Source organism: Pan paniscus, chromosome 5 (assembly GCF_029289425.2).
Source record: "Pan paniscus chromosome 5, NHGRI_mPanPan1-v2.0_pri, whole genome shotgun sequence".
NCBI classification, from domain to species: Eukaryota; Metazoa; Chordata; class Mammalia; order Primates; family Hominidae; genus Pan; species Pan paniscus.
The window spans coordinates 15,801,983-15,825,647 of record NC_073254.2 but is presented as its reverse complement, the minus strand read 5'-3'; the positions used below and the strand labels follow the sequence as shown (position 1 = coordinate 15,825,647).

Here is a 23,665-nt window from a genome sequence, read left to right as displayed (position 1 = left end):
CTGATAAAAAAGAAAAGATGGACATTCATTAAGCACCTCATCTGCCAGGCATCACTCCAAGTGTTCTGTGTATCTTCTTTCTTTGAATCCTCACTTCTGTCTTAATGGCCTTATTTCATCCAATGAGGGGACCAGGCACAATTACATAATTTGCCCAAGGTTGGTGTATTAGTTCGTTTTCACACTGCTGTAAAGAACATCCCTGAGACTGGGTAATTTATAAAGGAAAGAGGTTTGATTGACTCATAGTGCTGCATGTTTGGGGAGGCCTCAGGAAACTTACAGTCATGGTGGAAGGGGAAGCAGTCACCTTCTTCACAAGGTGACAGGAGAGAGAAGAATGAAGGAGGAGCTTCTGAACACTTATGAAGCCATTAGATCTCATGAGAACTCACTCACTATTATGAGAACGGCATGGGTGGGGGGGAGCTGCCCCCATGATCCAATCACCTCCCTCCCTTGACACATGGGTATTACAGGTCCCTCCCTCCACATGTGGGAATTCCAATTCGAGATGAGATTTGTGTGGGGACACAGAGCCAAACCATTCAGTTTTTCACACAGCCAGGAAGTGGCTGAGCTGTCGTTTGACCCCACATGTCCTCTTAAACCACCACACTGTCCAGTGTTAAAAGGTTTCATTGAAGGTGTCAGCGTTGGTACTTAGAGCTTCAGTAACATATTAGGATAAAGGAAAAAAGCCCTGGACACAGGATGTTTCGGGGCAGGAGTCACATTCTCTACACAAATGACTTTTGAACAGGCCACAGAGGGCAGCGCCTGCCCCAGAACAACCCAGCCCCATGTTTCCATCAAACAGTTACTGAAACTCCAGAGTTACATAGAGGTCGGAGGATGAGAGAGACATACAATCTTGTGTGAGATTTGCTTTATTCACTGCCACCCTGTTTTTTAAAAATGGTGCTTAATTTTTTTTTTTTTTGAGATGGAGTCTCGCTCTGTCACCCAGGCTGGAGTGCAGTGGTGTGATCTCGGCTCACGGCAACCTCTGCCTCCCGGGTTCAAGTGATTCTCCTGCCTCAGCCTCCCAAGTAGCTGAGACTACAGGCATGTGCCACCACACTGGGCTAATTTTTTTTGTATTTTTTTAGTAGAGACGGGATTTCACCATGTTAGCCAGGATGATCTCGATCTCCTGACCTTGTGATCCGTCCACCTCAGTCTCCCCAAGTGCTGGGATTACAGGGGTGAGCCACAGCTCCTGGCCAGTACTTAAAAATGTAAAAGACAGTCTTAATCAACAACAAGTTGAGTGAAAGGTTAGGTTGTCTATTTTGTGGCTGACAGTGTTTCTCCTATTCTTGCATCAAATAGAATCCGAGAAATGAAGCACTGGTTTTCTCAAGCCAGTTTCTTCTCAGACACAGGAAGTTCAGCAACCATTTGATAATAGAAGCAAAGATGCCTTCGGATGGGATGGCAAATAAATCACAAAAGTCTTGGACTCACAAGTGTGTTTCTGGCTTGTGTATTTGTTCTAATTAATTTTCACGAATAAAAGAGCACATATAATATATTTAACATACAGAATAAAGGATGATAATAAAACAAAGGCCTGCAGGAATTCTAATAGAGAAAAGGTAAGAAAGAAGGTTTCATGATAATAAGAACAGACAAAAGCTTTGGGACTGACATAAAAAGGTGATTAAAATGGAAAGTAGGAAGAAATAAACAAACCAGCAAACAAATAACTCCTATTAGGTGATACCACTACTCTCTAGGGCAAAGGTATTTCCAGACATTTTCAGGTGGCTCCAAGGGAATGTGACACTCATGTCAGAATTACAGGGCGGGTGGGTTGGTAAAGGTGATTGGCAGTCAGTCACAGGAACAGGGACGAGGCCGTGGGGTGGCACTTCTAAGAGCCAAGGGAGGAAGAAAGTGCCTTAGTTTCCAGGGGAAATGAAATTCCCTTAGAACTGTACTTGGTCCTGCAGCTGGCCAACCGCAGGGTTTTGGATGTCTCTGGAGGCTCAGGCAGGGAAGAAGGTGCCATTTGTATGTCAGTAGCTGTCTGAGGAACTGAACATGCATACCTCTCTGGCCTGTGTACTTCAGTGTGGTACTGTGATTGATCGAATAGTAGGAGATTTAGCAAATAAAGAAGCCCAGCTAAACTTGAATTTCTGATGAAATAGAGATGTTTTTATTTTCAGTATAAGTTCCATGTGATATTTAGAACATACTTATACTAAAAAGTATTTATTGTTGATCTGAAATTCATATATAACTGAAGGTTCTGTGTTTTATCTGGCAACTCAAGTGTGTACAGCAAAAAACACTGACATTTGGATGAGGCCAGAAATATTCTGGGCAAGTTAAGCTCTCAGAGGCTCGTTTTTCTGTAGAGTGATCCGAAGGTGATCTAAGTGGTAAGGCTGTGGTGGAGACTGAATGACAGGTCAAAGCATGATTGTGGGGCTGGTACATAGCCGACGCTTAGTAGGGCCACCTCCAGTGGATGGGCACATCAGGGTGCAAATGAGATGAGAGGCCTGGAAAGATTCCGGCTCCGCTCACCTGGTGTGCATCCACACGGGCAGCCTGGGCCGGGCTCACTGCTGCTGTTTGCTCCTCCAGAGACTGGAACAGATGCAGAGCGCTGTCTTCCTTCTCTTCCCTTTGTCTCTTGACCTCTTTCCTTCCTCCCTTCTTCCTTCCACAAGTGTCTATGTATCAGGGGCTGGGATAGAGTGGGTGCTGGGATAGAGTGGGTGCTGGGATGCAGTGGGTGCTGGGATACAGCGGATGCTGGGATAGAGCGGGTGCTGGGATACAGCGGGTGCTGGGATAGAGCGGGTGCTGGGATGGAGCGGGTGCTGGGATAGAGCGGGTGCTGGGATGGAGTGGGTGCTGGGATAGAGTGGGTGCTGGGATAGAGTGGGTGCTGGGATAGAGCGGGTGCTGGGATACAGTGGGTGCTGGGATGCAGTGGGTGCTGGGATAGAGTGGATGCTGGGATGGAGCGGGTGCTGGGATACAGTGGGTGCTGGGATACAGCGTGTGCCGGGATAGAGCGGGTGCCGGGATACAGCGGGTGCTGGGATAGAGCGGGTGCCGGGATACAGCGGGTGCTGGGATAGAGCGGGTGCTGGGATACAGCGGGTGCTGGGATACAGTGGGAGCTGGGATACAGTGGGTGCTGGGATACAGCGGGTGCTGGGATAGAGCGGGTGCTGGGATAGAGCGGGTGCTGGGATAGAGCGGGTGCTGGGATGGAGCGGGTGCTGGGATGCAGTGGGTGCTGGGATAGAGCGGGTGCTGGGATAGAGCGGGTGCTGGGATGGAGCGGGTGCTGGGATAGAGCGGGTGCTGGGATAGAGCGGGTGCTGGGATGGAGCGGGTGCTGGGATGCAGTGGGTGCTGGGATGCAGTGGGTGCTGGGATAGAGCAGGTGCTGGGATAGAGTGGGTGCTGGGATAGAGCGGGTGCTGGGATGGAGCGGGTGCTGGGATGCAGTGGGTGCTGGGATAGAGCGGATGCTGGGATGGAGCGGGTGCTGGGATAGAGCGGGTGCTGGGATAGAGCGGATGCTGGGATAGAGTGGGTGCTGGGATAGAGCGGGTGCTGGGATAGAGTGGGTGCTGGGATAGAGCGGGTGCTGGGATAGAGTGGGTGCTGGGATGCAGTGGGTGCTGGGATAGAGCGGATGCTGGGATAGAGCGGATGCTGGGATGGAGCGGGTGCTGGGATAGAGCGGGTGCTGGGATAGAGCGGGTGCTGGGATAGAGCGGGTGCTGGGACGGAGCGGGTGCTGGGACGCAGTGGGTGCTGGGATAGAGCGGGTGCTGGGATAGAGCGGGTGCCGGGATACAGCGGATGCTGGGATAGAGTGGGTGCTGGGATACAGCGGGTGCTGGGATAGAGCGGGTGCTGGGATACAGCGGGTGCTGGGATAGAGTGGATGCTGGGATACAGTGGGTGCTGGGATACAGCGGATGCTGGGATAGAGCGGGTGCCGGGATACAGCGGATGCTGGGATAGAGCGGGTGCTGGGATACAGCGGGTGCTGGGATAGAGCGGGTGCTGGGATACAGTGGGTGCTGGGATAGAGTGGGTGCTGGGATGCAGTGGGTGCTGGGATAGAGTGGATGCTGGGATACAGTGGGTGCTGGGATACAGCGGATGCTGGGATAGAGCGGGTGCCGGGATACAGCGGATGCTGGGATAGAGCGGGTGCTGGGATACAGCGGGTGCTGGGATAGAGTGGGTGCTGGGATAGAGTGGGTGCTGGGATGCAGTGGGTGCTGGGATGAAGTGGGTGCTGGGATGAAGTGGGTGCTGGGATACAGTGGGTGCTGGGATAGAGTGGGTGCTGGGATACAGTGGGTGCTGGGATACAGTGGGTGCTGGGATAGAGCGGGTGCTGGGATGGAGCGGATGCTGGGATGGAGCGGGTGCTGGGATGGAGCGGTTGCTGGGATAGAGCGGGTGCTGGGATGGAGCGGGTGCTGGGACGGAGCGGGTGCTGGGACGCAGTGGGTGCTGGGATAGAGCGGGTGCCGGGATACAGCGGATGCTGGGATAGAGTGGGTGCTGGGATACAGCGGGTGCTGGGATAGAGCGGGTGCTGGGATACAGTGGGTGCTGGGATAGAGTGGGTGCTGGGATGCAGTGGGTGCTGGGATAGAGTGGATGCTGGGATACAGTGGGTGCTGGGATACAGCGGATGCTGGGATAGAGCGGGTGCCAGGATACAGCGGATGCTGGGATAGAGCGGGTGCTGGGATACAGCGGGTGCTGGGATAGAGTGGGTGCTGGGATAGAGTGGGTGCTGGGATGCAGTGGGTGCTGGGATGAAGTGGGTGCTGGGATGAAGTGGGTGCTGGGATACAGTGGGTGCTGGGATAGAGTGGGTGCTGGGATACAGTGGGTGCTGGGATAGAGCGGGTGCTGGGATAGAGTGGGTGCCAACGGACAGGGCTGTTGTTTTCCAGCTCCCACAGCCTGGCGAGGGGAGAGGGGGCAGAGAATAAACACACGGCTAATTAATTACCAAATGGCTCGATCTTGTCTTGAAAAAGTTCGGTGGGCTGTGGGATGGTGTAGCTGACAGATCCCTAACCTGGTGGAGGTGGCTGTAACCTGATTGGAGTTGAAGGGACAGGAGCCATCCAGGGAAGCCTTAATTGCCCATTTGCCGAGATCTGCGGAAACAGTGCAGCGGCTGTGAAACCAAGCCAAGTGCAGACTAGCCGGGACTTTACATCACTCCTGCCTTTCTGCAGCCCAGCCTGGCTGACCCTCACTCCCCTTGGAGACCCTGGGCAGGGCCTTCCCAGGTCGGAGAATTGCCCTCAGACTCCTGGGACAGAGATTCTTGGCTTGGCCAAGCTTTAGCCAGGCTCCCGGGCCTTCCCCTAAGCCCATCTGTGCACTTCCTCATAAAATCCAGCTTTAGCAAAGAACATTGCTAGGCTAGCTTAGCCAGAACCTTCCTCCTTTGATACATCATCACCCTCCATACCCGATTGGGCTCCTCATTTTTTACTATCCCCAGGGGCTGTCTGATCACCCTGACCTGCCTTTAGCAAGAATCCTGTGAGGTCAGTTTAGTCAGAATTCCCCTGACCCCTGATGTCTCCTCAGCCATTTTCCATCCACTGACCCAAACCTGCTCCTTTACTATAAATCCCCACTTGCCCAGGCTGTATGAAGAGTTGAGTCCAGTCTCTCTCCCGCGCTGCAAGACCCTGTTACAGCAGTCCCTAACCCTATCGAGATGGCCCTGAATAGTCTTCCTCACTGAGCTGCAGAAAGTGTCACGGAGCAATTTCTTTCTGAACACCTGTTCCTGCGACATTGGCATTCCCTCAGCTGTACCCTTGGCTTTCTTCTTTCTCCCCTCCCCTCTCCCTGAGGTGGTCATATCCTCTCGTGTGTCTCCAGGACACCCCATAGGTCATGGCTCCCAGATCTAAACCCAAACCCACAACCTAGCCCTGAGCTCTAGACCTGTGGCACTGACTTGCCTCTGGTGTCTGCGGCCGGATGTCCCACGGGCATGAAAGGTGAACCACTCCCCAGGTTCTGCTTGTCCTCCAGCCTGTCGCCCTCAGTGAATGCCTTCATCGTCTAGACAGCTGACCAGGCCAAAAGACTGGAAGCCGACAGTCTCCCTGCTCTTGACCAATGCAAGCATGTCCTGAGAATCAGCTTGCTTCTGTTTCTGGGCCACTCTCCCTGTTCAGGTCAATTGACTTCCACGTGGATGCCTACAACAGCTTCCTCGCTGCTCCCCAGCTGTCAATATCATTCTCTGGGTGTTCCTCGAGGACTCTCCTGAGATTCATAACTGAGCCTCCTTCCACAGCTCCAGAGGGGCTTGAAAATAAAGGCCGGAATCCCTAAAGTGGTGCCAAGCCCTCCATGGTCTCATCTCTGCTTACAGCAAACTGTATCTCTTCCACTCACACACACTCCTCCAGATCACCAAGCTCTTCCAGGTCTGTCAGGCTTTCCACATTTACCCTCAGACACACCTCAGCAAGTGTTCTAATTTGGAAGATCACTATTGCTGTGCATTGCACTGTATGCTTATGCAGAGGAAACACATTCAGTGATCACCTCGATGGAAATGAAGCTTGGCAATGCTTTTAACTGACACCTGAAAGGAGGCAGTGGATGGGAAATAAGCCCTGCCGATCATGTTAGGGAGCCACCCCTGCAGTGTGCAGATGGATCCAGTCTCCATGCTTGACTGCACAGAAGTTTCGGGGACCTGCCCCTGGCTGCAATCTGTGCTCGAGTCACAGGTACGGAGGTGAAAGCAAGCCCCTGCCTGAAAGGTTGCAGTCCAGCTGCAGGAATCTGACAAAACCCAGACAGAGTCTGAGATTGACCATGGGAAGGTGAGAAGGAGCTAGCACAGCTGTGTCCATGGGCCAAGAAGGCCCAAATTACACGGGACTGTAGGGCAGTGGGTGAAGCTCCGGGAAGGCTCAGTGGAGAAAGAGTGCCCGGAAGTGCCTCTGAAGGGCTTCTAGCAGTAGGTCTCCACTGCTGAGCCTAAGATCACCAGGGAAAGTTTTTATGAATCTCAATTCTGTCCCCCACCCCTGACCAGAGGTATTGCTTCAGCAGGACAGACTTGATGTGGGGCATGCACCTGTTTAAAAAATGCCCTAGCTGCTTCAAGTGCTTATGCAGGGCTAAAGAACCACAGGATCCTTAACAAGGGGAGCCAAGGAAAGAGCACTAAATGCAGAGGCACGGAGGGAGCAAAGGCTCAGCAGCCATGTCGGGGGAAGGGTGAGCAGCCCATCTGGCTGGGGGAAACTGGGGCGGAGTAGTGCTGGAAGGCAGCAAGGAGCTGTGTGCTCCACGGTTCTGGGGTGCTGATGAGGAACCTGCACTTCTGTAGCTGGGTAGAGACGGATTGGTGTTAAGGGATCAGAGCTCTAATGGAGGGGCAGCCCCCCGGCCTGGTGATTGCCATGGCTGGGGTGAGGAGGGAGAGCGGCCACAGCACTGAAGTCCAGGTGAGCAAGGCGAGAGAGCCTCACCTGGGAGAATGCCAGCGTGGGAAGCTGGGGAGATACCCTGACATCAGCAGGCTTCTAATCTTAACCCTGGCTGCAAATTAAGCCCACAATTAAGAGATAACACAGAAGATGTGTTGAGAATGAGCAGCTAATCACGTGGGAGATGTGAAGAGAGCATGAGATCAAAAGAGCCTCAGAGGAAGGTAAAAGCCTCACTGACCACAGGGCTTCAGGGGCAGGGAATGCAGCTTTGACCTTCAGCACATTGTTATTCAGACTATCATTATTACTAAGAAACGATCACTCATCCTTAAATGCGTGATTTGAAAAATACTGTTTTCCTTTTATTCTTAAAAATCTTGTATAGGGACAACTCTATTTTGCCAAAGCCCATTGCACGCTGTAGTTTAGATTAGGCCCCCAAATTTGAACAGGTGGAAAAGCTCTGCACGTGGCCACTCTTTCATGTGGGATTTGAGATGCAGGGTAGGGCTGGGGGCGGGGGCTGTACCTTCTGATGCATGGGGGCCAGTTCTGCTCATCACCTGTCTGGGTCTCTGAGGTCAAGATGGGAATTTAACTACTCCGATGACTCAGAGATTTTGAGCTTGTGTTTTTTCCACTGGAAACATGGAGTTCCAGAAAAAGAAAGTCCCTCTAATAACAAAAGCTTCCCGGAGCCTCACCCACTCCCTACAGTCCAGTGTGATTTGGGCCTTCTGGGCTCGTGGACAATTGCTCCAGAGTATAGGAACTGGTCTGCAAGAGATAAGAAACACCAGGAGAGCCAGGCTTCTGGCCAGGGCGTCATGCTGGTCTGGGGTTTGGAGATGCTCAGGTGGAAACTTACAGAGGCAGAGAGGAGGACGTGGAGGCCATAACATGGGGGCACAGGCACTGGCCCTCTGCCTGGTCCACGGCTGTCTCTGCTTTCACTGGAGAGCCAGGCTTCTGGCCAGGCATCAGGCTGGTCTAGGGTTTGGAGATGCTCAGGTGGAAACTTACAGAGGCAGAGAGGAGGACGTGCAGGCCATGGCATGGGGGCACAGGCACTGGCCCTCTGCCTGGTCCCTGGCTGTCTTTGCTTTCCCCGCTCCCCTTAGTTACCTGGTAGCACGGGCTTGAGGAGGGGCTGGCTGGAGCGGCGGGGGGTCTGCCGTGCTCTGGGTGCTGCTCCTCCCCTCAGTGGCACCATTTTGGCCTCTCATGGTCCTTCTGGCCAACACCAGGCAGCACAGCACAGCAGTTCTGCACATTGGCACCCACCATGTCTGGGCCTGCCCTTCTCCTCTGCCGCCCACTATCTGGTACGACCCTGAGCAAGTTACACAGCTTCCCGAGAGAGCCTCAGCTTCTCTGTCTCCCTTTGTGAAGATTACAAGAGAAATATATGTGAGGTGCATGTCACTGTGTAGACACTTGATGGATTGTAGCTTTGTTAGTAGCGGCATGTTCTTTTTCTGGAACTTGATGTTTCAAGTGGAAAAAACACAAAAGCTCAAAATCTCTGAGTCATCGGAGTAGTTAAATCCCCATCCCTGGGCCCAGCCACTTCCTTTCCTCTCCTCTTTCACATTCCACAAAGTGGCAGATCAAAGTGAAGTTGCACCCAGGGACATAGGGATTAGGGAACCCATTAGTGAAAAACTGAGGTTGCAGCCATACGATCCTGATGGCCGTAGGACAGCGAAGGCGAGCCCGTTGGGAACAGGCCTTGCGTGTGGTCATTGGCGTGGAGTGTGAGCCGTCATCACTGCGGTATTCTGTGGGCTTACTTAGCGGTCACCACACCCAGACATTGTGCCATATGAGGACAGATCAAAGTCACAGGGAAGCTAGGCACAGTTTACAAAAACACAGAGCTGATGGGATTTAACTTTCCTGTGGATCCTGAGGCAGGAGGTATTGATCATAAAACAACCGAAACTAGTAAAGAGCTGGAGCTGCTCCAGATTTGTATGTGGTGCAATTCCAAATGCTTGGTGGCGAGCCTCCAAGGACAGGAGTAAGGACTTGGTGAGTTTTATGGCAAAGAGGGCTCTGGAGAAAACAGCACCATGACTCGTTCCACAAGGCTGGGCCTGACTTTGCTAACCCCCGAGAGAGGACAGAGGATGTTTCCCAATCCAACAGGGGACAGTTGGGGAACTCAGCTCCCCTCCCTTCCTCGGGGCTGGTCATGCTTCTCCAGGTCTTCATAACTCCCAACTGCGCCTTGTAGCTCAGCAGCAGGGGTATGAACAGTGAACAGGTCCCACCAACTCTCAACCACTGCATGTGGTGAGAGAAAAAGGCTGGGCAGGAACCCTCCTTTGATGTAGCGTTAAGGAGAAAGGAGATTTAAGACTGTTCATTGTTGAAATAACTGCAGCTCTGCTCACAAGCAGTGTAATTATTAACGTATATTTACAGGCCTATGCCTGGGAGGTATATTCATGAAGCAGGGATGCATTTCACACTATCACAGTCTACAACAAAATTCAGAATGTTTTCCCGATCAAAATCTACCTGACAGTGAGTCGCATTTAGCCAGGGTGATGAGAAGTTCACTCTGCATCTTTCCCGGTAGGTTCACTCCCCTGCTCTGCAGTCGGGTGAGGCCCAGCATCCGTCTTCAGAGGCTTTGTTGGCATCAGCCATATCTGGGCTCGCACCCCTCCCCTGCCGCTTGCTAACTGCTCCTGGGAGAGCCCTGGACTTTCGTGCACATTGGGTCACACCCCGTGGTCATCTGAAGGCGAGTTCTGACGCTTACTGGCCAAGTTGTGCTCCCTGGCTGGGCTGGGAGCCCTTGACCCAGGACACAGCCTCCTGGGTGGTCCTTGCAGGTTCTTCCCCCTCCGTGGGGCTCTGCAGATGATACGCTCCAAGTCCTTACTCCCCATGGAACATAAGCCACTGTCTTCTTCTCCAGTCTTGTCTCTTCTCCCCAAGTGCTTGCCCCTCTACCCTTCCTTTAAGGGAGGGTCCCACTCATCTCCCTTCCCTGGGTCTCTCTCCACTGGAGGGTAGGGGGACAAAGACCAGCCAGACATCCATCACTGGTTTTCTCATCCACTCATTCACCTGCCTATCTTTGCGCTCACACCTGGGGAACAGAGCAGAAGACAGGCCCTTTTAGTGGAGAAAAATATGTCTCTGCCCTCTGGTCTTTCCCTCCTCCCCTCTGCCATCTCTTCTCATGAGATCCTATTGCCCTGATGGGACAGCCACCATGACCCTAGCTTTAAGGAGGAAAATAAAAATGAAATGATAAAGCCAAGGCTCTCTTACAATGCCACTTCACAATTTGACAAATATCAGAGGATTCTGAGTGCGAACTCTACCTGCTCCCCACCTTGTACAAACGGAGCAGGGGAAAAATGGAAGGAGGGAGGCTGACTATGAGGGGAGACCTAACTCTAACTCTAACTCCAACTCTCTCCAGAAGTCTCTGTCTTTCACTTCTGAGGCTTGTTTGCTAATCAACCATCCTTTAACCCAGGTTGCCAGTAATTTTTGTTCAAATGGCTCTGACCATGCAGAAACAAGAAAACATTCAAGTGGCATTGTCTCTTAGTGCTGCATGAAATAGGAGAGTTGTCCCAATAGTTAGACATGACATGGGTGAAAGCTTGGAATCCAGGCTAGGAGTCACAGTTAGGAGAAGGTCGACTTGGCTGAAGAGTTTTAAAAAAATATCTGGGTTGGATAAGAGACCATCTGCATTCAAATGATTAGAAGTAAACATGCTGAAATTCCAAACTTTCTAGATCAAATATGTAAAATCTGTTTGATGAGTTGGGTTTAGAAGACTGCTCCTCCCCCACCAAGGAAACAATAATAAAAATGGAGGAAAGTGTATGCTTTCAGAAACTCCATGGAATGATACCATTTGGTAGTAAGAGGATGGAACCAGTTCATGGTTGACTATGGTTTCAAGTGCAGGTACGGCTGTATATTAACACTGAGTGCTTTGTATGCGGCAAGAATTGTTCTAAGTGTAAGTTACCTTGGTTAACATAATTTAATTATCTAACCACCCTTATAAGGTAGGTTCTATCATTATTCCCATTTTGTAGGTTAGGAAATAAAAGCACAGGAAAGTTAAGTAACTTGACAAAGATCACACACCTGGGTAAGTGGCGGAGCTGTGATTTGGACCCAGGCAATCAGAAGCCTTGCTTTTAACCACCAACCGTTGCTCTCCTGAATAGCTGGGCATCCTATTTGACTATTTTCAAACACCAGCAGGACTCCACAGAGGTGCGACGTGGAAGTGCTGAAGATCATAGATACTGTTTTTTTCCTTTTATATGTATTAAATTCCATATACTTCCCTATAATCCCTTAAGCCTTATCCAACAACAGCTTGGTTATTATCTGGAATAGGTCAGCCTTAGTGATCTTTCTCTCTGAGTGTAAACATCAAATCTTGTGCTTCATCTGGTGTTCTCAAGGGAAGCAGTGCTTCAGGAGAGAACTTGCTGAGAAAGAGAATGCGAGATTCAGGAGCTGTTGTTACCCTTGTGGGAATCCCACTGTCATTGTTAGAGGCCTCGGTATTGCAATTCCTTATTCAGCTCTCCCAGGTATGAAAACACAAGGCAGCCATTAATAGATGCCTGGCCACTGCCTGGAGGCCCCATGTGAACATTCAGGACCCGTTTCTTGACCCATCTCCTTGCCCCCCACATCCTGAGCTCTGTACCCCTCAGAAAGGAGTCTAAGCACACTAAAGCTACATCTTCAGCTCTGGTGGCTTCTCCCTAAATCTGTAGGAAGCCTTTGAGGTTGAATGTTTGTTTTGCTCTTTTGAATCCTAAGAATAGTAAGTGGAAGAAGTCAGCAAGATATCTAAAGAATGCTCATTTATTTAAGTTAGCTTAATTACCTCCATTAAACTTAATTGTCATAATTGTTGCTTCACTGTCATTATTGTTTTTCCTTTATAGGAAAGGCATTGTGAGCTTTGTGCAGCTGTTTACATGGTGTTTGATCCTATTTATTTTCTCATTGCTTACTTCCTGCTCTTCAGGGATTGCATAGTTTGCTCAGGACACTGCCCTGTCTCCAGGCTCTTTGAGGATGGGACAAGTAATTGTGCCCATCCTCAGCCTATGATGGCATGACGAAATTAACCCTGCAGACACAGTAAATCATGTAAATACACAAATATTCCCCGGAAACGTTCTCATTACTGCTAGAAGTAGCTAACATTTATTGAGACCGTAAGTCAGGTACTTTACCTATTGCCTCTGATTTAATCTTCTCAGTGACTCTTAAGTGGTAGAAATTATTATCATGATTTTGCAGATGAGGAAACTGAGGCACAATAAAACAAAGGGCCAAGGTCACAGAGTTAGGAAGTGGCAGTGCTAGGATAAAAACCTAGGTGTATTTTAAGCTTGGAGACATCCTGTTAATTTATTTACTATAGAAAGTAGGGTGCTAGGCTTTTGTTCTTTGATTTCAGGAATATGATGTAGGAGAGGAAACTATCTATATCGTTCCTGATAGCTTCACCCTTAGAAGTCCTTCTTTTTCTTTTAAAATTGTCATTATTCTAGACAGACTTTTCCCCCCTATTTTTCTGTATAATTTTTTCTGCTATCATGCTTTTCTTTTTTAGGTTTTTGTTTACAACAGAAAAATATTGGTGCAAATAAAACTTTAAAAAATCAGTTATCATTGGGAATCCCCAATAAGCCAAATTAATTTCATTTAATATGCCCTTTTAACAAGGCCCCTTTTGAAATGCCCATGGATACTTGGGGGCGATAACACCTGGTTATGTTGCCTAAGTCACTTATCCAGTTATTTCATTTCCACTAAGAATGGCATTGTGAAGGCGTGAGTTTTGATGGAGGTGCAAGGTCCAGGTGTGTTCAGTGTTCCTTAGTAGGTGCCACTGGGTAGAATGAAAGTAGTTGGTACAAATGTGGGGAAAGAAGCATTTGATCATGTCCCAAAGGATATTCGTTATCTTTTTTTCCTGCAGAGATTTCTACTTTCCTTATTTCATGGATTTGCTCACCATTTCCTCTGTTGCCTGATTGGAATAATTGGGAGTCAACCTTGACTTCCCTCTCCTTGACGGCACCTACTCCCCAATCCAACCTGTGACCAGATTCTATTTACTCCATTGGTATGTCTTAATCAAACCACCTTCTTCTCCTTTCCACGTTTCCTGCTTTCCTCCAATCTATTGTCCACAGACTGTCAGAATCAGCTTTCTAGAATACAGATGTACTCAGGCTACTCCTTTCTTAAAATTTTTCAGACTCTGCAGGCCTACTGGATGAAGCCCAAACTTCTTACCATGGCAAAGAAGACCATCTGTGATCCAGCTTCTGTGCCTGGTCTGTGTCTTCTCTTATTCTTCCCTTCCTGTATCCCATGCTCTAGCCATGCCCAAGCACTGACAGATTCCCAAATGGGCCATTCTTTCTTATGCTTCTTTACCTTTCCTTATGTTGTTTCCTCTAATGAGATTCTTTTCTATTTCCCATGCCACTTACTTGCATATATCTATTTTAAGGGCAATTAACTATCACTTCTTGAATAAAATCTTTCTTTTTGACTACCCATTTCAAACAGCTGAAAAAGGCTACCTCTCCATTTTGTCTTGTTTTCTCTTATACATATTCACTCATCATTATCATCATCATCTCAGCTCTCACCATTGAGCAATTACTCTCCTGTAATTGATTTACCAAGTATTTATTGGGTACCTACTATATGAAGAAAGCTCTCATACATGCTGGGTGTACAGTGCTGAGAAAACCAGATATCATTCCTGCCCTACTGGACTGATACAAAAAAGACAAATCCTAAACCAACCAACCAACTACAAAATGATGAATTAAAATATAACATAAAATGAAACAATCGGGATATAGAGGGAGAATAAGCGTAGGAGGAAGCCTACGTTAAGTGTTAGGGGAAACATTTACTGAGGAAAAGACACTTTCCTTATTTCATTGATTTACACACCATGTCCTCTGAGACCTTATTGATGAATGTCTCAAAATTACAAGCTTTTATTTCATTGATTTTCCCTACTGTTCTCTGTTTTCTATTTTATTGACTCCCTCTTTAATCCTTATTATTTCATTTCTTATACTTATTTTGAGTTTCATTTACTGGTTTTTTCTTATGTAGGAAACAGATCTTTGATTTCAGACCTTTCCTCTTTCTAATATAGATATTTTAGTGCTATAAATGTTCCTTTAAATACCTCTTTAGCTGCATCTCACAATTTCTAAAATGTATTTTTATTTTCACTTAGTTCAAAATCTTTTCTTCTTTGATCCATGGGTTATTTAAAAGTATGTTATTTAATTTATAAATATTTGGAGACTTTCCAGATATCTTTTCAATATTCATTTTTAATTTAATTTCACTATGTGCTGAGAATATACTTCGAGACTTATTTTATGGCTCAGAATATAGTTTATTATGGTAAATGTTCTGTGGCCACTTGAAAAAAGTATATTCTGCTGAAATTGGGTTGACTGTTCTATAACTATTAGGTCAAGTTGATTGAGTTATTCATGTCTTCTATGCCCTTACTTATTTTTCTGTCTACCTGTTTTATTAATTATTGAGAGCACGATTGAAATCTCTGAATATAATTGTGGGTTTGTCTGTTTCTCCTTGCAATACTATCAGTTTTTACTTCACGTATTTTGAAGCTCTCTTATTAGGGGCATTTATGTTTAGGATTATTATGCAGCGCTGGTGATCTTAAGGGGTTAAACTATTTCTTCTACTGCATACACAATCTCCTTCTGATATGATTATATTCAGGACTTCAATTATAATCAGTATTTTATATTTCCAATTGCTTTATGAGTAAATTGAGTGGGATATTGTATGGATGTCTCAAATATAAAATAATACAAACAACACAATCGCCCAGTCAATTTGCACACAACTAAATTTTCCCTGCTTCCTGTGTTCTTCGTTGTTAGTTAATGATGACTAAATTAGCACTTAACAGAGCCCAAATAAAGTTGGTTCAATCAGGTAGAGATTTATTTTTAATATGAAAGACATTTGGATAAAGGAAGTCCAGGGCTAGTACAAAGGCTTAGTGGTCTTTGGGACCCCAGGATACCTCTATTTTTTCTATTTCATCACCCCTAAAATATGGATTCCATCCACGATATTATCTATTGATGGAAGGTGGTTTTTGGAGCTCTGGCCATTGCATCCAGTTTCCGGTTAGGATGTAGAAGAAAGGTGTAGAAGGGCAGCAAATATGCACACCATTTTCTTTTTAAGGAACTTTCCTAGACGTCCCATCTAGCAACCTCTATTCGTATCTGATTGACACCCCCGAGTTGCAGGAGAGGCTGGGAAATGTGTTGCTGCCCTGAAAGAAACTGAGGTCCTGTAACTACAAAGGAGAAGTAAACATGGCGAGTATAACTAACTGACAATACCATTGTTGCTAACAATGTATTGTATTCTTAAAAATTGCTGAGTTACTTTTAAGTGTTCTCACCACAAAAATAAGTATGTGAGATAATGTATATATTAATTAGCTTGATGTAGTCATTCCACAATCTATACATATATCAAAACATAATCTACATGACAGGTATGTACAATTTTTATTTGTCAATTAAAAATAAATTGAAGAAGTAAGTAAATCAAAAAAGGAAGAATATAGGTGAGTGGATACTGGGTTGGCAGTGCTTGAATCCCAATAATTCCCTTAGCAAAAAAATCCAAGACTTGTCACTAGTTCCTCTCTCTCTCCTTTCACATTTGAGCACATACACACAGTCATGCGCTCATGCATGAAACCAGTATCTCCACTTCGGTCGTGGTATCTTGGATCCATTCCTCATCCTCTTTGCTGAACTTTTCAGGAGTTACCAGTGTCCTCCTCTCATTTGTCTTTCTTCAATACTGCTGCTAGAGATACTTCACTAAGCGACACTTTGCTAAGGTCATATTGCTCTTCTGATTTAAAAGTTTCCATTATTTCCCGCTCGTGAAAGAAGAAAATCCAAATACCCTAGATTGTCTACATCACAAACCCTTTTATTGCATGTAAACTCTCAGAGTTCTTCTCAAGCCCATGCTCCATTTACAACACTGAGCCCAAGGTCAAGGAAGACACAGAGCTGGGGTTCTAGCTCAGGATTGTGAGCCTCCAAATCCCAAACTCTATGCAGAGGCATCTACTCCCTGAAAAGGAGGGGAAGGAGAAGAAAGTGGAGGAGGTAGTCAGCATGATCATGTGGGTTAAACAACAACTTAACACCAGAGAGAGACTCTCCGGAGAGGCACTTGGGCCTTAGGTAGGGTGCATATAAGACCCTCAACTGGGTGATTTACTGGCCTTCTTGATTTCCAACTTGACATAAAAGTAATAGCTTGGAAAGTAATATGAGACAAGGAGGAAAGTGACATCGGGGTCTATTAAAATAGTATTTGTTGTATTTTTTTTCTAATTAAAAGTGATACACATAAATAGTAAGAATTTCAGAAAATAAAGACAAAGAAAATATTAAATCACTAGCATTTCTACCACCTAGATATAAAAGTGTATTTGTTTCGTATACATACATGAGTACATGGGTATGTATGTATATTTATTTATATGGATCTTTTTCTGTATTGTAAGATTCATTTTTAAAATAAAACTGAGATAAAATATAGAAGAGATATTTAGCTTCCTTTTTTCATTGAACAAATATGGTAAACATGTTCCCATGCTTCTGAATATTTTTTGCAACTTGATTTTCAACGGCTAGATACAATTCCATTGCATGGATGAAATAAACATTCCTTTGTTGAGCCTTGCTTCTGGTGTTTGCTATTATAATGAATCATCTTGATATACCTTTTTATTTGGTGTATATCTGATTGTTTCCTTAGATAAAGAAGTAGAATTATTAGGTCAAATGGTATAAACATTGTTTTATACCAACTGCCCTCCAGGAAGATTATACTAAAGTGTACTTATACCAATAAGGTATGAGAATTTTCCCTATACTCCATATGTTGTCATTTAAAAATATTATTGTTTTAAAAACACACCTGTTTTGACAGCTGATGACCAGGTCCCATTTCATTTGTTTGCCATTTGTATTCTTCTGGTTTGAATTGCCTTTCCAAGTTTTTGTTTCTAATTCCCTTGTGGTATTTAATAATTTATTTATTATATATAAATATAAATATCATGTATTCTTTTATTATACTAATGAATAATGATATAATAATACTTTTGATAATAATGGCAGCCAACATTTAGTAAGCCTTTACTGTGCTAGTTTTCATGTATTTTCTTTTATAATCCTTGCAATCCTCTGAAATGTATTTGATTATCCCTATTAATATAATAGAAGTCTGTGAAATTAAATGACCCCCCAAAGTCACGTAGCTAGTGATAGGCAGACAGACTTGTTAGAAGCCCCTTATGTAGAATTTTAATCACTTGCCTGTCAAATTGTTCTAACTTCTCTCCTCCTGGTTTATTGTTCATCTTTTAATTTAGTTAGTGCTCCTTTCTATAGAGAGAATTTCTTTTTTTAAAATTTTATTATTATTATATTTTAAGTTTTGGAGAGAATTTCTAATTTTCTTACAGTTCTACATAGTGTCCTTTCCTTTATTATATCTTCTTTTGTGCATATGCTTAGAAACACTCCCTTGACAGGGATTGGATAGGTATTTAGTTATATTGCTTTCAATTCTTTCATTGGTAATTTTCAGTATGCCACTCTGTAATCTATTTGAAATTTATTTTGGTATATGATGTGAGTTAGGAATAGAGCCCTATACTAAAGAATCTATTTTCCTTTCTAATGTTAAAATCAAACTTTTATTATATGTGTAGCTATCATTTGTATAGAAACACATTTGTTTAGAAATGTATACATTTGTATACATTTGTATAGAAATGTATATAGAAATATGGGTCTGATCTTCCACTTTATTCTGTTCAATTGATTGATTATTTATTCTTACTCCAGGAGCACGCCATCCTGACCTCTGCACCTTTCTAACATGTGCTGGTGTCTTAGCCGCATGCCTTCTCTTTCTTCCTTCATCAGAGTGCTCTTAGCTGCTCTTCCAGATGGTCTATAATCTGGGCTCACTTCAGAGTGGATTTCTCCCAAGGCCCCGCCTCATCCACTTATACGTATTCTCGTGCCCCATAAAGAAACCACTTGGTGCTTGGTTGGCTGACCAGAATCCTTTGAGGTGTCTTTGGAGAGTTTTCTGACTTCTCATTCCTTGCCGATGCACTGTCCTGTGTAGGCTCCTCCCCGGCCCTAGATGGCAGCCTGGCACCCAGGCCCTCTCAGTGTCTCTGGACACTGGCAGGCATGGCCAGGCTGAGCATCTTCAAGAGTGTTGTGGACAGGTTGTGTCGCACTTTCTTGGCATCTGCCATCAGCACTCAGCCTCAGCTTCTTCCCCAATTGTGGTTTTGGTTAATCCACCTGAGAGTCACCTTGGCCAGCATTTGGAATGGGAGGTAGCGACCTCCACACCAGCACAGATGGTATCCAGGCTATCTCAGAAATCCTCAGAGATGCCTGGAGCAACATTAAATTAGAGCTGAAAGGACCTTGGAGATAATAAATTCCAACCCCATCATTTTCCACATGAGGAAAATAAAACTTCCCTCAGAATCCCCACACCTGCCTCCTGCCCAAAGCTTTGATCCTCCTAACAGCCCCAGGTATTTATCGTGGAAGCCAGCACTGGCACCCAGGTGTTCTGGTTTCTAGCCCACAGTTGTGTCCTCAAGCCTTGCTTCCATCCTGACCTAAAGCTGTCACTGTCAATGGCAAGGGTTAAATGCATCCCATCCGCACATGGAAGAGATCGCTCCTGTGACTCCTGAAGCGTTTCCCCAGTTCAAGCACACAGCTTCAGGCTTACCCTGATTGAATCTTGGCCAGCTCACTCTCAACTAAGCCCCTGGTTCAGCCAGGCAGGAAATGACCTCATCAGGAGTGGATGAAAGGGAGCGTGACTGCTGAGCAGAGGAGATTGCTATGTGGCTGATGGAGCAAGACAGAGGCTTCCCAACAGGACAAAAAGTTATTGGCTCTGGGAAACGATGTCAAATTCCCAATGACTCAAAGATGGACAGATGTCTATATATCCATCCACAAACACTGAAAACCTTGGTTACTTTTTTCCTTCAAATTAGTTACTCACACTCCCCTTTCCTTATAGCATACCTTTCATTCCTTCTGAATGTAGAATGGTACAAGAGACAACTGATTTTCATCTAACTAGCCATTTGGGAAGATAATTAGAAAATAATGTTTGAGGAAGTAGCATATAGAATTAATTTTCGACATATGTTTACAGAGCATGAACTGTTTTATGTGCTTGGTGGATAAGTTCATGAACAAAATAAAGACCTCTACCCTTATGGATATATATTTTTTAAGAGATAGAGTCTCCCTCTATCACCCAGATTGGAGTGCAGTGGTATGATCATAACTCACTGCAGCTTCAAATCCTAGGGATCAAGTGATTCTCCTGCCTCAGCCTCCTGAGTAGCTGGGATTGCAGGTGGGAGTCACTGTGCCTGGCTCCTCATGGAGTCATGATTTTTCTGATTTGATCTTGCTTGAGACATCTCCGTACCATTTCTGTGAGACCTGGTGGTATGAAATCGATAAGATTGTGCAGTTGGGCACTTCTCATCCATAACTGGTCATTGTATTCATATGTTCTCATGCTGCTATGAAGAAATACCCAAGTCTGGTAATTTAAAAAGAAAAGAAGTTAATTGACACAGTTCTGCCTGAGTAGAGAGGCCTCAGGAAACTTACAATCATGATAGGAGGCACCTCTTCACAGAGCAGCAGGAGAGAAAGAGTGCCAGCAGGGGAAATGCCAGACGCTTATAAAACCATCAGGTCTCGTGAGAACTCTGTCACTATCACGAGAACAGCATAGGGAAAACCACCCCCATGATTCAATTACCTCCCAGCAGGTCTCTCCCACGACTCAGGGGGATTATGGGGATTACAATTCAAGATGAGATTTGGGTGGAGACACAGCCAAACCATATCAGTCACTGTTGGTGATGCTTGGTTCTCTCTGGTGTCTCTGAGATTTATGATGAGCAATGGACAAATTGAACCAGGAGCAAGTGCAAGGCACATGTTCTTCAGAGCTTCACAGTCTACCTAGGACATCGTGGACCAGACTTCTCGACTGAAATGGAAAGGTTGTGCTGGTATTGCAGAAAGATTACAGATGAGGACCCCAAAAGCCCATCATAAAGTAAAATACCAAGAAGTCTTGTGTTTTATATTCAAATTTCCTGCAAATTAGGCATAGTCCTGTAAGTCATCCATACTTCAATATTAAAAACACTGGACTTGCTCTTAAAGTGAAAGAACATTTCTTAACACCCCTTCCCCTAAATCTTCAGGTGAAACTTGCTCTAAAAAGATGTTCTAGGTATATTGTATAGATTCTAATCTCCTGGTTTACCTGTGCTTATCTATAGAAGTAAAGCCTATTCTAATTAGAGAAGCATGGATGTCTGAATCTTTTACAAGACCAAATTCTGGGCACCAAAGTGAAGGGAGGTCTGGGTGAGAGTCATTATTCAACTTCATCTGCTAGTTGTGTTGTCCCTGGTTCTGCCTGGGCCTGCATTCTCAGGATGTGTTCATCCTATAGGCAAAGGTGGAAGAAGCAAAAATTTAGAGCATTGAAGATAAATGAAATCCAATTCTTTATCTTCTCAATATTCCAGCCTTCACTTACAACTTTTAGCTGTTATTAGATATTTTACAAAAGTCTGTTTATTTTAAAGGCCCAAATGTTTGAAGACTATAAGGTCACTGTCAGTATATTTCTGGAGAAGAAATGTTTGTCTCTTGTCTTCAAGGTTGATGTTTATTAGTTTTCCCATCTAAAGACTAGGTCTGATGCCAACAAATCAGACTTTTTTTTCCTGCATCTATGATCAAGCACTTGAACATTTCCCCATGAATGTGGATGCGCCCTGGGTTAGAATTGTTTTCTGCTGTGAGCCAAGGCTGAGTTCCAGCTCTCATTTACCCGCAAGGAGGAGAGGGATGCAAAGGATCGTCGGTGGTGGAGAAGATGCCACTTTTTTGGCTGTTTTCCACAGCATTCAGATTCATATCTGAGTTCAACATGCTTTATATGTTTTCCCCACATGCTGGGACAGGCCTGTTTTTAAAGACAAGGTTGAAGAGTGGAGAGAAGAGGCTTGTTTATGCACATGGTCATCAGTACAGCACAATCTGTCTCCAAAATGGGAAAGGTCCCCTCACTAGGGATGAGCTTCAGTTTTGGTCTGTCTCTGGATTCTCACCTACCTGATTTTCCACTCTTATCCCCCAATCTTGGGCCTGTCCTTTAACTGAAAGAAAGACACCCTTTTCCACCCTTTTGATGTTTCATCTGAATCCTTGGCAAAAGTATAGCTTATAATTTTTTAATTAAGATGCCTGTGTTTGAGAAGGTGGTGACAACTGAACTCCAGGCTCATCTGGTTTATCACATGCTCCAGGACAGGTTTGGGTCTGGGTTTCAATCAGGTCATAACATGAAGTCAGGATCTATGATCATTGCATTATTCACAGGAGCAGAGGCTTGTGGAAATAAAGGGAGGCACTCCAGTCCCCAACACACCCAGTGTCTTTTCACTCTGTCATTGGACGGAAATTTCTCCCTACTGGATCGGGACTTGAAGATTTCGTGAGACTTGTTGCTTACCTTGCAAGAGATCGTCTTTCTCTTTGGCACCCTGAATATTTTGACTCACTTGGACAAATAATTCAGAGTATTTACAGATACCACTTGACAGGGGATTTGCCGATACTTAGGCAAACTTTGGTTTGGTGTAACTGGTGGGTTGTCGTGCAAAGCCAGGAGGCTAGCGGTAGCTTTACTATAAGTTCTCTACCAAGGAGCAGTAACTCATTAAGTCTTTCACAACTTTTTCATTTTAGCTCCTGTTGAGTGGTAGGCAGCATGGTCCTGTGGGGTTGAGACTAGAGTCAGCTAAGTTTGATTGGGACAAGGATTGTGAAATCTGAGCCTGAGGCTCTCAGTGGAAGAGTCAGGCACAACACAGTAGAGAGAGGTCAAAGTCAGCCATGGGACAAATGGAGAGGACTGCAAAGGACAAACTTATTTTGGAGAGATATGTGGTGTGCATTAGTAGGCATGGCTGAGAGTTCCCAGAGGCTGAGGCCATCCCTTTAAGGACTGAAACCATAATGTCAGCTGTTGTTGATGTTCATGTCCTACACACTGTTAAATATTGCTAAGCTTTGGGAGGAAATGTTGGCCCCATCATATGTCACAGTCAACCCGGGGCAGTCTCTGTTTATGCTGATGGTCCCAAGCTCATTATTAACAGCACTCCTTTCATTCTCAAAAGTCTACTTGTTTGGAAAGTGCCTGGTATGATCACACCAGATAAGGAAAATGGATGTTGCTGCTTTCTTTTAACATATCAGAGATAACTCAAGCTTTGAGGTGCTCCTCTCCCAACTTTAAGGCTCTCTTAAAATATCCTTTTATATCTTTAATATGCTCACATTTTTCTCCACCTTCTTGAACATATGGAATGTAGTTATAACTGTTTTGATGTCCTTGTCTACTAACTCCTGCATCTATGTTATTTCTGGGTCTGTTTATGTTGATCAGTTTCCCTCCCGCTCATTGTCCATTATGTTCCCTTGCTACTTTGCATGTCTGGTAATTTTTGAGTGGATGGCCAGACGTAATTTTTATCTTGTTGGATGTCAGATATTTTTGTATTCTTTTAAGTATTCTTGGTCTGTTCTGGGACATACTTAAGTTGCTTGGAAACAGTTAATCTTTTTGAAGTTTGCTTTCAAGCATGGTTAGATGGAACCAGAACAGCCTTTGGTGCAGGGATTTTTTTTTTCCAAGTCAGATGGGTGATGTGCCGACATCATAACGAGGTTTGAGGAGGCACATCTCACACATGAGCAAAAAACCCAATCATCACACTTATGAACCACAAAAGAAACTGGTCTAGGGGTACTTTTTTCCTTTTGAGGGCACGACCATGTATTACAAGATTTCTCCACTCTGCTATGGGGACATCAAAGTTCCTTGCCCCCTAGCTCAGGGATGATTCCACCCACTCATTCCTGATGGGTGCAGCTTCT

The 23,665-nt window shown here is 45.4% G+C and overlaps 1 protein-coding gene and 1 non-coding gene across 5 annotated transcripts in view; one reads left to right on the top strand and one right to left on the bottom strand.

Annotated features, from left to right (window-relative positions):
* LOC129397909 (uncharacterized) overlaps nt 1–23,665 on the top strand; it is a 305,819-nt gene that overhangs the window by 104,534 nt on the left and 177,620 nt on the right. The gene's annotated exons all lie outside the window — the stretch shown is intronic.
* Nucleotides 23,422–23,523, bottom strand: LOC112440281 (small nucleolar RNA U13). The gene has a single exon (XR_003028456.1). It is a non-coding gene; the product is annotated as a small nucleolar RNA U13 (small nucleolar RNA).